Source organism: Salvelinus alpinus, chromosome 8, assembly GCF_045679555.1.
Source record: "Salvelinus alpinus chromosome 8, SLU_Salpinus.1, whole genome shotgun sequence".
In the NCBI taxonomy this organism is placed as follows: domain Eukaryota; kingdom Metazoa; phylum Chordata; class Actinopteri; order Salmoniformes; family Salmonidae; genus Salvelinus; species Salvelinus alpinus.
This window is the reverse complement of record NC_092093.1, coordinates 69,532,721-69,545,921: the sequence shown is the minus strand read 5'-3', so window position 1 is coordinate 69,545,921 and position 13,201 is coordinate 69,532,721.

Below are 13,201 nucleotides of genomic sequence, written 5' to 3'. Positions count from 1 at the left end.
CAGTGGAGGCTGCTGAGGGGAGGACGACTCATAATAATGTCTGGAACAGAGCAAATGGAATGGCATCAAACACATGGAAACCATGTGTTTAATGTATTTGATACCTTTCCACTTATTCTGCTCCAGTCATTACCACCAGTCTGTTCTCCACAATTAAGGTGCCACCAACCTCCTGTGGCTCATACATTCTTTTCATTATCCTCCCTCACCATAAACCGCACTGACCACCACTGTTTCATAACCATCATTTACTCGATTTGTCAATGTTTTCATTGTCTTTTGTTTGGAGTGCTATATGTGAGCAATGAGCATGTTTCTGGTTTCTCTGTCCTGATAATGAGAGGGGGAGGGGAAAGGAATGAAGAAGAGAGGGGCGGAGATGGAAACTCACAGTGGTGAGATATTCTGTAGCAAAAGGTAATGTGTCATCCTATTAATTATGAAAAAAGTCCTATTACTAGGCTATTCAAAATCAAATCCAAATTCACTATTTTTGCTGGCCGACTATACTCTGTAAGCTGCCCTGCACAATCAACGAACCAAAAGGATCACTTAGGCATATATGTTCCCAGACTAATGGATAGAAAGTTTGGAGCGTAGCATAAGATAACCAGTCCTTCTAGGATGCATTTAATTTGTATTTTTTATTTTTTATTTAACCTTTATTTAACTAGGCAAGTCAGTTAACTGTAGTTAACACTACTGAGATGCAGTGCCTTAGACCGCAGCGCCACTCGAGAGCATTATAATACAGTCCACAGTCAAAGGCAATTACTAGAGTTTGTTTAATTTTAGGATATAGGTATAGGATAGACCAATGATGTTTCAAATACATCTTAAATCAGCTGTTTTTCTGCTGTGCGTAATATTCAGTAGGCTATGTATCGTATAACAGCACAATGATTATTTTAATTAAATTTTATTTGGGCTCATACTCATACTGGGGCGGCAGGTAGCCTAGTGGTTAGAGCGTTGGACTAGTAACCGAAAGGTTGCAAGATTGAATCCCCGAGCTGCCAAGGTAAAAATCTGTTGTTCTGCCCCTGAACAAGGCAGTTAACTCACTAGGACGTCATTGAAAATAAGAATTTGTTCTTAACTGACATGCCTAGTTAAATTTACATTTACATTTAAGTCATTTAGCAGACGCTCTTATCCAGAGCGACTTACAAATTGGTGCATTCACCTTAAATAAAGGTAAAATAAATCAAATATAGGCCTATGGATATACATAAGCTTTAATATGTGTATAGTGTTCTACATATAGTGTCTTAAATGCTTTGAATTAATCATCACCATAGAAAGTGCTGACCATTTCTATGTGACTTTGCAACAAGATTGATAACGTGTGATGAGATTTCCTCATACTTCATCGGCCCATCAGCTCCAGGAAGTCTAGAGCTAGAGAAAAACAGTTCCTCTCCCCTTTGTGTGAAACATTCCAACACACATGGGTCATCATTCCAACAGGCAAACACACACCAGTCATCATCCTAACTAGGGCTGTGGTAGTCACAACATTTCGTCAGCCGGTGATTGTCAAGCAAATAACTGTCGGTCTCATGGTAATTGACCGTTAATTAACAAACACATTTAACATGTCCTGGCTTTCACACATAGCCTGTCCTGATCTGGCTATGCCAAATGGCTGTGGGCTACACTAGTTAATTTAGCAGACAAGATTTGCTTAGAAATCCGTGGCATTATTTTACATTTTATAGTATGAAAAATACAATTGAACAAAGCTGAATAAAATAAAAAGGATATTTTCTCCAAACGATTTGAGGAAGTGCGCAGATGCAGCTATTCTGGCTATTCGATGTTGAGTGATTAACAAAGAAATGGGTACTCCTATATGCTTAATTTGGAGTTATTAATATAATTTTAGTTTTACAAACGTTGGGCTATATGTTTAGATTTTTAATACATTGAAAGGCTGCATGATGCGACTCTAATGATGATTTGAAAAAAGTCACTTGAAAGGCGTTAGCTCTGCTTAGTTGTTTTTGCACAGGCTGCACACACTTCGGCAGTCTCTCTTTCACAATTTGACAAGCACTTGATAATGCCTCGAATTTGAGTGAGTGAGTGCTCCGAAGCACCTCTCACTCACATGGTTCTCCATTATGTGATCGGGTCTTTCTCACAGGCTACAAGTGAAGACAGACACATCGGGGACGCAACTGCCCGAGTCCTTATCCAGTTCCGAGGTGCATATTGAAGATATTGGAAGAACTGTCCACATTTAATTTTCGTCACATAAGATGAGTAGGCCTAACGAACAGCAAAAGCACTAGCCTATGTCAATCTACTATCCCCCATATTTCTATGCGAGAAATAAATATTCCAAACTTAGTCTGGGATAGTTGTGCAATAGATCCAAAATTAATACAACCACTACCATCTAAAAAAGATTTTACGCAATGTGGCTTACGCAACAGATCAGAACGTTTAGCTTAAAATGTTGATAAACTATTACGCTATTTCTTCACATTATAAGTGCAGAAATACGCACACGGTAGTAGGCTATAAGCACGAATGTTCCATTAGCAGAAAAAACAACATCCAATTATGCATTTGAGGCTTTTATCATAAAGGTGCATTTATCTTCCCCAAACTTGAAACTCACACGTTGCTTATGTATGCCAGTTAGGCTCTACACCCCTTGTAAAGAGGATTAATGTGCTTCATTTTAAGAAGCTATTTGTGATACAAGCCTTGGGCTATGGGCTAGGCTACATGAGGTGTGCGACTATGAGTATAAAAAGTCACACAAAAAAGCATTGTTTCTTGCCTTACGCTGGGCATCATTCACAAGTTATATAATTCACAAGTGATAGGCTAATATTGTCACCCATCAGACTATTCTTGATTTAAGGCCAGGCACCACAAGCTAAAATTTTGATTTTGCTTCCATCTGTGTCACGACTTCCGCCGAAGTCGGGTTGTAACGCCCTGGGTGTCGGGGGGGTGTGAAGTCAGACGCAGAAACAGCAGAGCTTCAATACGGTGCTTCTTTAATGCACAACCGGCAACAAAATGTCCAACACGGACTTACTGGGTGTCATAAACAACTGTCCAAAACACGGGAGACAAAACCCAGTCCACAATACATATAACCACTCCCGAAATCCAAAACTACAAATGAACAATCCCGCACAAAGAAGCGTACGGGCTGGCTGACTAATAAAGCCACACTAATTAACAATTACCTAAACACAGGTGATACAAATCAACACATAAGGAGGGGGAGGAAAAAGAGTCAGTGGCAGCTAGTAGGCCGGTGACGACGACCGCCGAGCGCCACCCGAACGGGAAGGAGAGCCTGCCTCGGTTGAAGTCGTGACACGGGTCCTCTCCTTGTTCGGGCAGCGCTCAGCGGTCGGCTTCGCCGGTATTCTAGCCATCATCATCCACTTTTCATTTCCCATGTGTTTTGTCTTGTTTTTCCTCACATCTGGTTTCAATTCCCTCAATCATTTGTTGTGTATTTAACCCTCTGTTCCCCCCATGTCTTTGTGTGGGATTGTTTATTGTAAGTGCTTGTGCACGTGTTGATTGGTGCGCGACGGGTTTTTATACCCAAATGTCTTGTTATTTTTATGCCGTGGGTTTTGTTATTAAACTGCTCTGGCTATTACCAAGTTCTGCTCTCCTGCGTCTGACTTCCCTGCCACCGGTTACGCACCCCTTACAATCTGTCAAGTTTCTGATTTTGGGATATTTTGCAACTATAACCTCCATACTTTCAACAAATGTACAAATAAATTGGCAATAATGTAAATAAATATTTGATTTGTATAATTTTATACCAACTCCGTCAACTACACCTACCATTAATGTTGTTCTTGTTAGCATGTTAATTTATTTCACCATTATTTAACCAGGTAGGCCAGTTGAAGACATGTTCTCATTTACAACTGCGACCTTGCCAAGATAAAGCTAAGCAGTGTGACACAAACAACACAGAGTTACACATGGGATAAACAAACGTACACAATAGAAAAATCTATATACAGTGTGTGCAAATGTAGTAAGATTAGGGAGGTAAGGCAATAAAAAGGCCAAAGTGGCGAAATAATTACAATTTAGAAAGTAAACACTGGAGTGATAGATGTGCAGAAGATGAATGTGCAAGTAGAGATACTGGGGTGCAAAGGAGAAAAAACACAATATGGGGATGAGGTAATTGGGTGGGATATTTACAGATGGGCTGTGTACAGGTGCAATGATCGGTAAGCTGCTCTGATAGCTGGTGCTTAAAGCTAGTGAGGGAGATATGACTCTCCAGCTTCAGTGATTTTTGCAATTCGTTCCAGTCATTGGCAGCAGAGAACTGGAAGGAAAGGCGGCCGAAGGAGGAATTGGCTTTGGGGGTAACCAGTGAAATATACCTGCTGGAGCGCGTGCTACGGGTGGGTGCTGCTTTGGTGACCAGTGAGCTGAGATAAGGCGGGGCTTTACCTAGCAAGGACTTATAGATGACCTGGAGCCAGTTGGTTTGGCGATGAATATGAAGCGAGGGCCAGCTGACGAGAGCATACAGGTCGCAGTGGTGGGTAGTATATGGGGCTTTGGTGACAAAACGGATGGCGCTGTGATAGACTACATACAATGTGCCGAGTAGAGTGTTGGAGGCTATTTTGTAAATGACATCGCCGAAGTCAAGGATGGGTCGGATAATTAGTTTTACGAGGGTATGTTTGGCAGCATGAGTGAAGGAGGCTTTGTTGCGAAATAGGAAGCTGATTCTAGATTTAATTTTGGATTGGAGATACATAGTGTGAGTCTGGAAGGAGAGTTTACAGTCTAACCAGACACGTAGGTATTTGTAGTTGTTCATATATTCTAAGTCAGAATCAAATCAAATCAAATCAAATGTATTTATATAGCCCTTCTTACATCAGCTGATATCTCAAAGTGCTGTACAGAAACCCAGCCTAAAACCCCAAACAGCAAGCAATGCAGGTGTAGAAGCACGGTGGCTAGGAAAAACTCCCTAGAAAGGCCAAAACCTAGGAGGAAACCTAGAGAGGAACCAGGCTATGAGGGGTGGCCAGTCCTCTTCTGGCAGTGCCGGGTGGAGATTATAACAGAACATGGCCAAGATGTTCAAATGTTCATAAATGACCAGCATGGTCAAATAATAATAATCACAGTAGTTGTCGAGGGTGCAGCAAGTCAGCACCTCAGGAGTAAATGTCAGTTGGCTTTTCATAGCCGATCATTAAGATTATCTCTACCGCTCCTGCGGTCTCTAGAGAGTTGAAAACAGCAGGTCTGGGACATGTAGCACGTCCGGTGAACAGGTCAGGGATCCATAGCCGCAGGCAGAACAATTGAAACTTGAGCAGCAGCACGGCCAGGTGGACTGGGGACAGCAAGGAGTCATCATGCCAGGTAGTCCTGAGGCATGGTCCTAGGGCTCAGGTCCTCCGAGAGAGAGAAAGAAAGAGAGAAAGAGAGAATTAGAGAGAGCATACTTAAATTCACACAGGACACCGGATAAGACAGGAGAAGTACTCCAGATATAACAAACTGACCCTAGCCCCCCGACACATAAACTACTGCAGCATAAATACTGGAGGCTGAGACAGGAGGGGTCAGGAGACACTGTGGTCCCATCCGATGATACCCCCGGACAGGGCCAAACAGGAAGGATATAACCCCACCCACTTTGCCAAAGCACAGCCCCCACACCACTAGAGGGATATCTTCAACCACCAACTTACCATCCTGAGACAAGGCCGAGTATAGCCCACAAAGATCTCCGCCACGGCACAACCCAAGGGGGGGGCGCCAACCCAGACAGGAAGATCACGTCAGTGACTCAACTCACTCAAGTGATGCACCCCTCCTAGGGACGGCATGAAAGAGCACCAGTAAGCCAGTGACTCAGCCCCTGTAATAGGGTTAGAGGCAGAGAATCCCAGTGGAGAGAGGTGAACCGGCCAGGCAGAGACAGCAAGGGCGGTTCGTTGCTCCAGAGCCTTTCCATTCACCTTCACACTCCTGGGCCAGACTACACTCAATAATATGACACACTGAAGAGATGAGTCTTCAGTAAAGACTTAAAGGTTGAGACCGAGTCTGCGTCTCTCACATGGGTAGGCAGACCATTCCATAAAAATGGAGATCTATAGGAGAAAGCCCTGCCTCCAGCTGTTTGCTTAGAAATTCTAGGGACAATTAGGAGGCCTGCGTCTTGTGACCATAGCGTACGTGTAGGTATGTACGGCAGGACCAAATTGGAAAGATAGGTAGGAGCAAGCCCATGTAATGCTTTGTAGGTTAGCAGTAAAACCTTGAAATCAGCCCTTGCCTTAACAGGAAGCTAGTGTAGGGAGGCTAGCACTGGAGTAATATGATCAAATTCTTTGGTTCTAGTCAGGATTCTAGCAGCTGTATTTAGCACTAACTGAAGTTTATTGTGTGCTTTATCTGGGTAGCCGGAAAGTAGAGCATTGCAGTAGTCTAACCTAGAAGTAACAAAAGCATGGATACATTTTTTTGCATCAGTTTTGGACAGAAAGTTTCTGATTTTTGCAATGTTACGTAGATGGAAAAAAGCTGTCCTTGAAACAGTCTTGATATGTTCTTCAAAAGAGAGATCAGGGTCCAGAGTAACGCCGAGGTCCTTCACAGTTTTATTTGAGACGACTTTACAACCATCAAGATGAATTGCCAGATTCAACAGAAGATCTCTTTGTTTCTTGGGACCTAGAACAAGCATCTCTGTTTTGTCCGAGTTTAAAAGTAGAACGTTTTAAGTTTTTTAGAAAGACACTTCCTTATGTCTGAAACACAGGCTTCTAGCGAGGGCAATTTTGGGGCTTCACCATGTTTCATTGAAATGTACAGCTGTGTGTCATCCGCATAGCAGTGAAAGTTAACATTATGTTTTCGAATGACATCCCCAAGAGGTAAAATATATAGTGAAAACAATAGTGGTCCTAACACGGAACCTTGAGGAACACCGAAATGTACAGTTGATTTGTCAGAGGATATACCATTCACAGAGACAAACTGATATCTTTCCGACAGATAAGATCTAAACCAGGCCAGAACTTGTCCGTATAGACCAATTTGGGTTTCCAATCTCTCCAAAAGTATGTGGTGATCGGTGGTATCAAAGGCAGCACTAAGGTCTAGGAGCACGAGGACAGATGCAGAGCCTCGGTCTAACGCCATTAAAAGGTCATTTACCACCTTCACAAGTGCAGTCTCAGTGCTATGATGGGGTCTAAAACCAGACTGAAGCATTTCGTATACATTGTTTGTCTTCAGGAAAGCAGTGAGTTTCTGCGCAACAGCTTTTTCTAAATGTTTTGAGAGGTATGGAAGATTCGATATTGGCCGATAGTTTTTTATATTTTCGGGGTCAAGGTTTGGCTTTTTCAAGAGAGGCTTTATTACTGCCACTTTTAGTGAGTATGGTACACATCCGGTGGATAGAGAGCCGTTTATTATGTTCAACATAGGAGGGCCAAGCACAGGACCGTCCAGAGGGCTAAGCACAGAATCGAGTAGTGATGCTAGACGGGTGGGCGGGTGCGGGCAGCGATCGGTTGAAGAGCATGCATTTAGTTTTACTTGCATTTAAGAGCAGTTGGAGGCCATGAAAGGAGTGTTGTATGACATTGAAGCTCGTCTGGAGGTTTGTTAACTTCTCTAGGATAGGGGGCAGCATTTTCACGTTTGGATGAAAAGCGTGCCCATGGTAAACTGCCTCCTACTCAGTCCCAGATGCTAATATATGCATATTATTATTAGTATTGGATAGAAAACACTATCAAGTTTCTAAAACTGTTTGAATCATATCTGTGACTATAACAGAACAAAACCCAGAGGACAAACCATTCAGATTTTTTGTTGTTGTTGAGGTCACTCTCTTTTCAATGGGTTTTAATTGGGAATCCAGATTTCTAAGGGGCCTTCCTGCAGTTCCTATCGCTTCCACTGGATGTCAACAGTCTTTAGAAATTGGTTGAGGTTTTTCCTTTGAGAAATGAAGAAGTAGCCATGTTCAGAATGAGGCTCCAGTGAAGTGTACTGTTTGTTAGAGGCGCGTGACCAGAAAGCATGCTACACATTGTTTTCCCCTGGTATTGAACACAGATCATCCCGTTTTCAATTTTATCGATTATTTATGTAAAAAAATACCTAAAGTTGTATTACAAAAGTAGTTTGCAATTTTATCGATTATTTACGTTAACAAATACCTAAAGTTGTATTACAAAAGTAGTTTGAAATGTTTGGACAAAGCTTACAGGTAACTTTTGAGATATTTTGTAGTCACGTTGTGCAAGTTGGAACCAGTGTTTTTCTGGATCAAACGCGCCAAATAAATTGACATTTTGGATATATCTCGACGGAATTAATCGAACAAAAGGACCATTTGTGATGTTTATGGGACATATTGGAGTGCCAACAGAAGAAGCTCGTCAAAGGTAATGCATGAATTATATCTTTATTTCTGCGTTTTCTGTCGCGCCGGAAGTGTTGAAATATGATGGTCTGTGATTGTTAGCTGGGGTGCTATCCTCAGATAATAGCATTGTTTGCTTTAGCCGTAAAGCATTTTTGAAATCTGACACGTTAGCTGGATTCACAACAAGTGTAGCTTTAATTTGGTATATTGAATGTGTGATTTCATGAAAGTTACATTTTTATAGTAATTTATTTGAATTTGGCGCTCTGCATTTTCACTGGATGTTGGCCAGGTGGGACGCTACCGTCCCACATATCCCAGAGAGGTTTTAACACAGTGTACAAATAAGGCCAGAAGTATACAGAATGGTGTGGTCTGCTTAGAGGTGGATCAGAGAATCACCAGCAGCAAGATCGAAATCATTGATGTATACAGAGAAAAGAGTCGGCCCGAGAATTGAACCCTGTGGCACCCCCATGGAGACTGCCAGAGGACCAGGTGAGGCAGTCATTTGAGAAACCAAGGCTGTTGAGTCTGCCGATAAGAATAGGGTGATTGACAGAGTCGAAAGCCTTGGCCAGGTCGACGAAGACGGCTGCACAGTATTGTCTTTTACCGATGGCGGTTATGATATCGTTTAGGACATGTTTCATGTAGAACCTCAACTGCTATTTCTAAAACTCTCCATGTTGAATCATATATCATTCAAAAGCTTGTTTTCCACAGCATATCGTTAGCTAGTCCATACATATCCTTTGTAGACATGGTGCTTCATGCTGAAAGATGAATAATTCCCTGACATCCGATTGGTTATGGGCATTTAAAGGCCTTTTCCGGCAACCTGATTTGTTAAAAGGCCTCACGTGCCGCACTTCCTTGTTTGAAAATATATATTGCGAAGAATCCACGTATAGAGACAAAATGAGAAAATCTCGAAGAATATACCTACAGTACGTAAATAAAAATAGGCGATCTCAGTTAGCCAATGCGAGAAAAGCAGTGAATGAAAGAAAAAATGTGCCTGATCAGCCAATCGAGGCAGGGGCAGTACAGGCAAAGGAGGAAAAGGAGGTAGCCGGCAGCAGCACGTCAATATGTAAATGAGTTGAGATGAAGATGACAGGTAGCAGCGATCAACCAGACTGCAGCCAGCATGATTTGATTTACCCTGTCTAAACAATGGCCTGAAAATCACCATAGACCCCACCAACCAGGGATTCTGTAACTCTGTCATGATAGATTGTGCTGACTGTGAAGGTGATCATGATGCATTTAGGAGGAGTGTTTACAGTTCCTCCAGGCTGCAGGAGTGCTCCAGGGGAGCATTTGATATAAGTGTGAGGATGGTTCTTCGAGCCCATGAACTTGGAATTGGTCATGCAGCTCATATCCTTGCGTCTCAGCTCATATCAAAGACATGACAGGAGAGTGACAGGTAAATAAAAAGGGAGAGTAGCACATTATTGTCAGGTGACTTGCTGTGTATAAATAATATTGAATTTCTTGCTCCAGCAAATGTATTCAAAGTGAATAAATCAGAGTAACAGGAAAACATAACTGTACAATGAGACTGTCACATAGGCCTACAGTGTCATAGGGCTGTAGCCTACTGTGATTACTGAGAAATTAGCTTTACATAAAGTAAATACATGCTGATATGCAGTTATGACTGTAATGTCGACAGACATAATAAGTACTCCCCCCCCCCCCCCCACCCACTTTAGTTGAAGAGATTCAGAGAGGGCTACAGTGAATGGACAGTGCTCCAAAGATAATTAGAAGAGCATACGCAGATATAGACCCAGACATAGCAGAGATGCTGAAGGAGGATGAGGATACAGATATAGACCCAGACATAGCAGAGATGCTGAAGGAGGATGAGGATACAGATTTAGACCCAGACATAGCAGAGTTACTGAAGGAGGATGAGGATACAGATATAGACCCAGACATAGCAGAGATGCTGAAGGAGGATGAGGACGTCATCATAGACATTAATGTATCCTTTGATGGCACTTGGCACAAGAGAGGATTCACTATAGGTGAATGCATTGGTGTGTGCATTGGTGCTGGTACCAGCGAGCCTTAGAAAATAGTGAAGATCCACCCAGTCACAAAAACCATGGAGGCCATACATTTTTTAATAGAGAGGTTGCACAGCAGATTGTACCTGTATATCATAGGATGTCAAATAATAATGTCCTCAAAAGAATGTAGCACGGAGGAACCCAGAATGCAAATGAATATCTAAACTCTGTAATATGGTCGCGATGCCGCCAAAACTGTCTTTGTGGGCAAAAACCGCATTGACGCAGCAGCCAGTATGGTAGTAGCCACGTTCAATGAGGGAGCCACTGCTATATCATTATGTGATGGACAAATTGTGGCTTGACAGCACTTTGGTGATGCTGGAAGCAATCAGAGAGGAGTTGTGAGAGCTGATCCTGCTTCAATGGATTGTGCCAAGCGTAGGCGCAGGTCCCATGACACAGTCAAGAGCTCATTGGCTCTCATGAAGTGTTTGATTAGATTTTGATTACATTTGCATTGATGTCAGAGTGGTTAGAGGGACAATAGAGTGCTGAGTACCAGGCAGTTAGCAAGTTTGGTAGGCTACTCAAATCAAATCAAATTTTATTTGTCACATACATATGGTTAGCAGATGTTAATGCGAGTGTAGCGAAATGCTTGTGCTTCTAGTTCCGACAATGCAGTAATAACCAACATGTAATCTAACCTAACAATTCCACAACTACTACCTTATACACACAAGTGTAAAGGGATAAAGAATATGTACATAAAGATATATGAATGAGTGATGGTACAGAACGGCATAGGCAAGATGCAGTAGATGGTATAGAGTACAGTATATACATATGAGATGAGTAATGTAGTGTATGTAAACATAAAGTGGCATAGTTAAAGTGGCTAGTGATACATGTATTAAAAAAAACAAAATACTGCATATTTTCCTAGGAACGCGAAGCGAGGCGGCCATCTCGGTCGGCGCCGGAAGTAAGAAGTGATGACCATCAGCAGCAGCAGGGCTTGGAGTAGTGACTAAATGGTCACGTGAAATTTGACTGCCTTCATGACTCGTGACTGCCAGTGTGCCGGTAATAAGGTCACCGCAACAGCCCTTATCCTTACTCACATTATTGTTTTACAGTAACACAGTATTGAGTTTGATAAAATTTGATCTAACTACCATTTGTGAACCATTTCAAGAAGCTAGGCATATGTCGCACGTCACTACTACATAGGTGAGTCATTTGAACTTTTATTTTATTTTTGGGGTGCAGAAATGCCTTTTGGAACATATGAACTTTCATGTGCCTTAATAACAAACGTGTATGCCATCTGTAAAAATGAGTAAAATTGTTAAATTACGAACTTAGTCGGTTTAGTCACAGAAAAAGGCAGGAACCTTCCCGCTAGCTATGATTGGCTGAGATAATGGATGGGCTGGATATGCCGAGAGATGTGTTCCTATTGGTCTGCCATGTAGCTCACTTCTGACTATAACATGAGCTGCTCAGTTCCACTCCTATTCCCCAGGCGCTATCATTTGTTGACTTCTGTAACTGTAAAAGCCTTGGTTTCATGCATGTTAACATCAGAAGCCTCCTCCCTAAGTGTTTTCTTCTTCACTGCTTTAGCACACTCCACCAACCCTGATGTCCTGACCGTGTCTGAATCCTGGCTTAGGAAGGCCACAAAAAAGTCTGACATTTCCATCCCCAACTACAACATTTTACTCCAAGATAGAACTGCCAAAGGGGGTGGAGTATCAATCTACTGCAGAGATAGCCTGCAGAGTTCTGTCATGCTATCCAGGTCTGTGCCCAAACAGTTCGAGCTTCTACTTTTAAAAATCCACCTTTCCAGAAATAAGTATCTCACTGTTGCCGCTTGTTATAGACCCCCCTCAGCCCCCAGCTGCCCCCTGGACACCATATGTGAATTCATTGCCCCCCATTTATCTTCAGAGTTTGTACTGTTAGGTGACATAAACTGTGATATGCTTAACACCCCAGCCATCCTACAATCTAAGCTAGATGCCCTCAATCTCACCCACACCCGCCCACCCGTCCAGCATCACTACTCTGGATGGTTCTGACTTAGAATATGTGGACAACTACAAATACCTAGGTGTCTGGTTAGACTGTAAACTCTCCTTCCAGACTCACATTATGCATCTCCAATCCAAAATTAAATCTAGAATCGGCTTCCTATTTCGCAACAAAGCCTCCTTCACTCATGCTGCCAAACATACCCTCGTAAAACGGACTATCCTACTGATCCTTGACTTCGGCGATGTCATTTACAAAATAGCCTCCAACACCCTACTCAGCAAATTGGATGCAGTCTATCACAGTGCCATCCATTTCATCACCAAAGCCCCATATACTACCCACCACTGTGACCTGTATGCTCTCGTTGGCTGGCCCTCGCTTCGTATTCGTCGCCAAACCCACTGGCTCCAGGTCATCTATAAGTCTTTGCTAGGTAAAGTCACGGCTTTATCTCAGCTCACTGGTCACCATAGCAGCACCCACCTGTAGCACGCGCTCCAGCAGGTATATTTCACTGGTCACCCCCAAAGCCAATTCCTCATTTGGTCGCCTTTCCTTCCAGTTCTCTGCTGCCAATGACTGGAACGAACTGCAAAAATCACTGAAGCTGGAGACTCATACCTCCCTCACTAACTTGAAGCATCATCTGTCAGAGCAGCTTACAGATCATTGCACCTGTACTTAGCCCATCTGT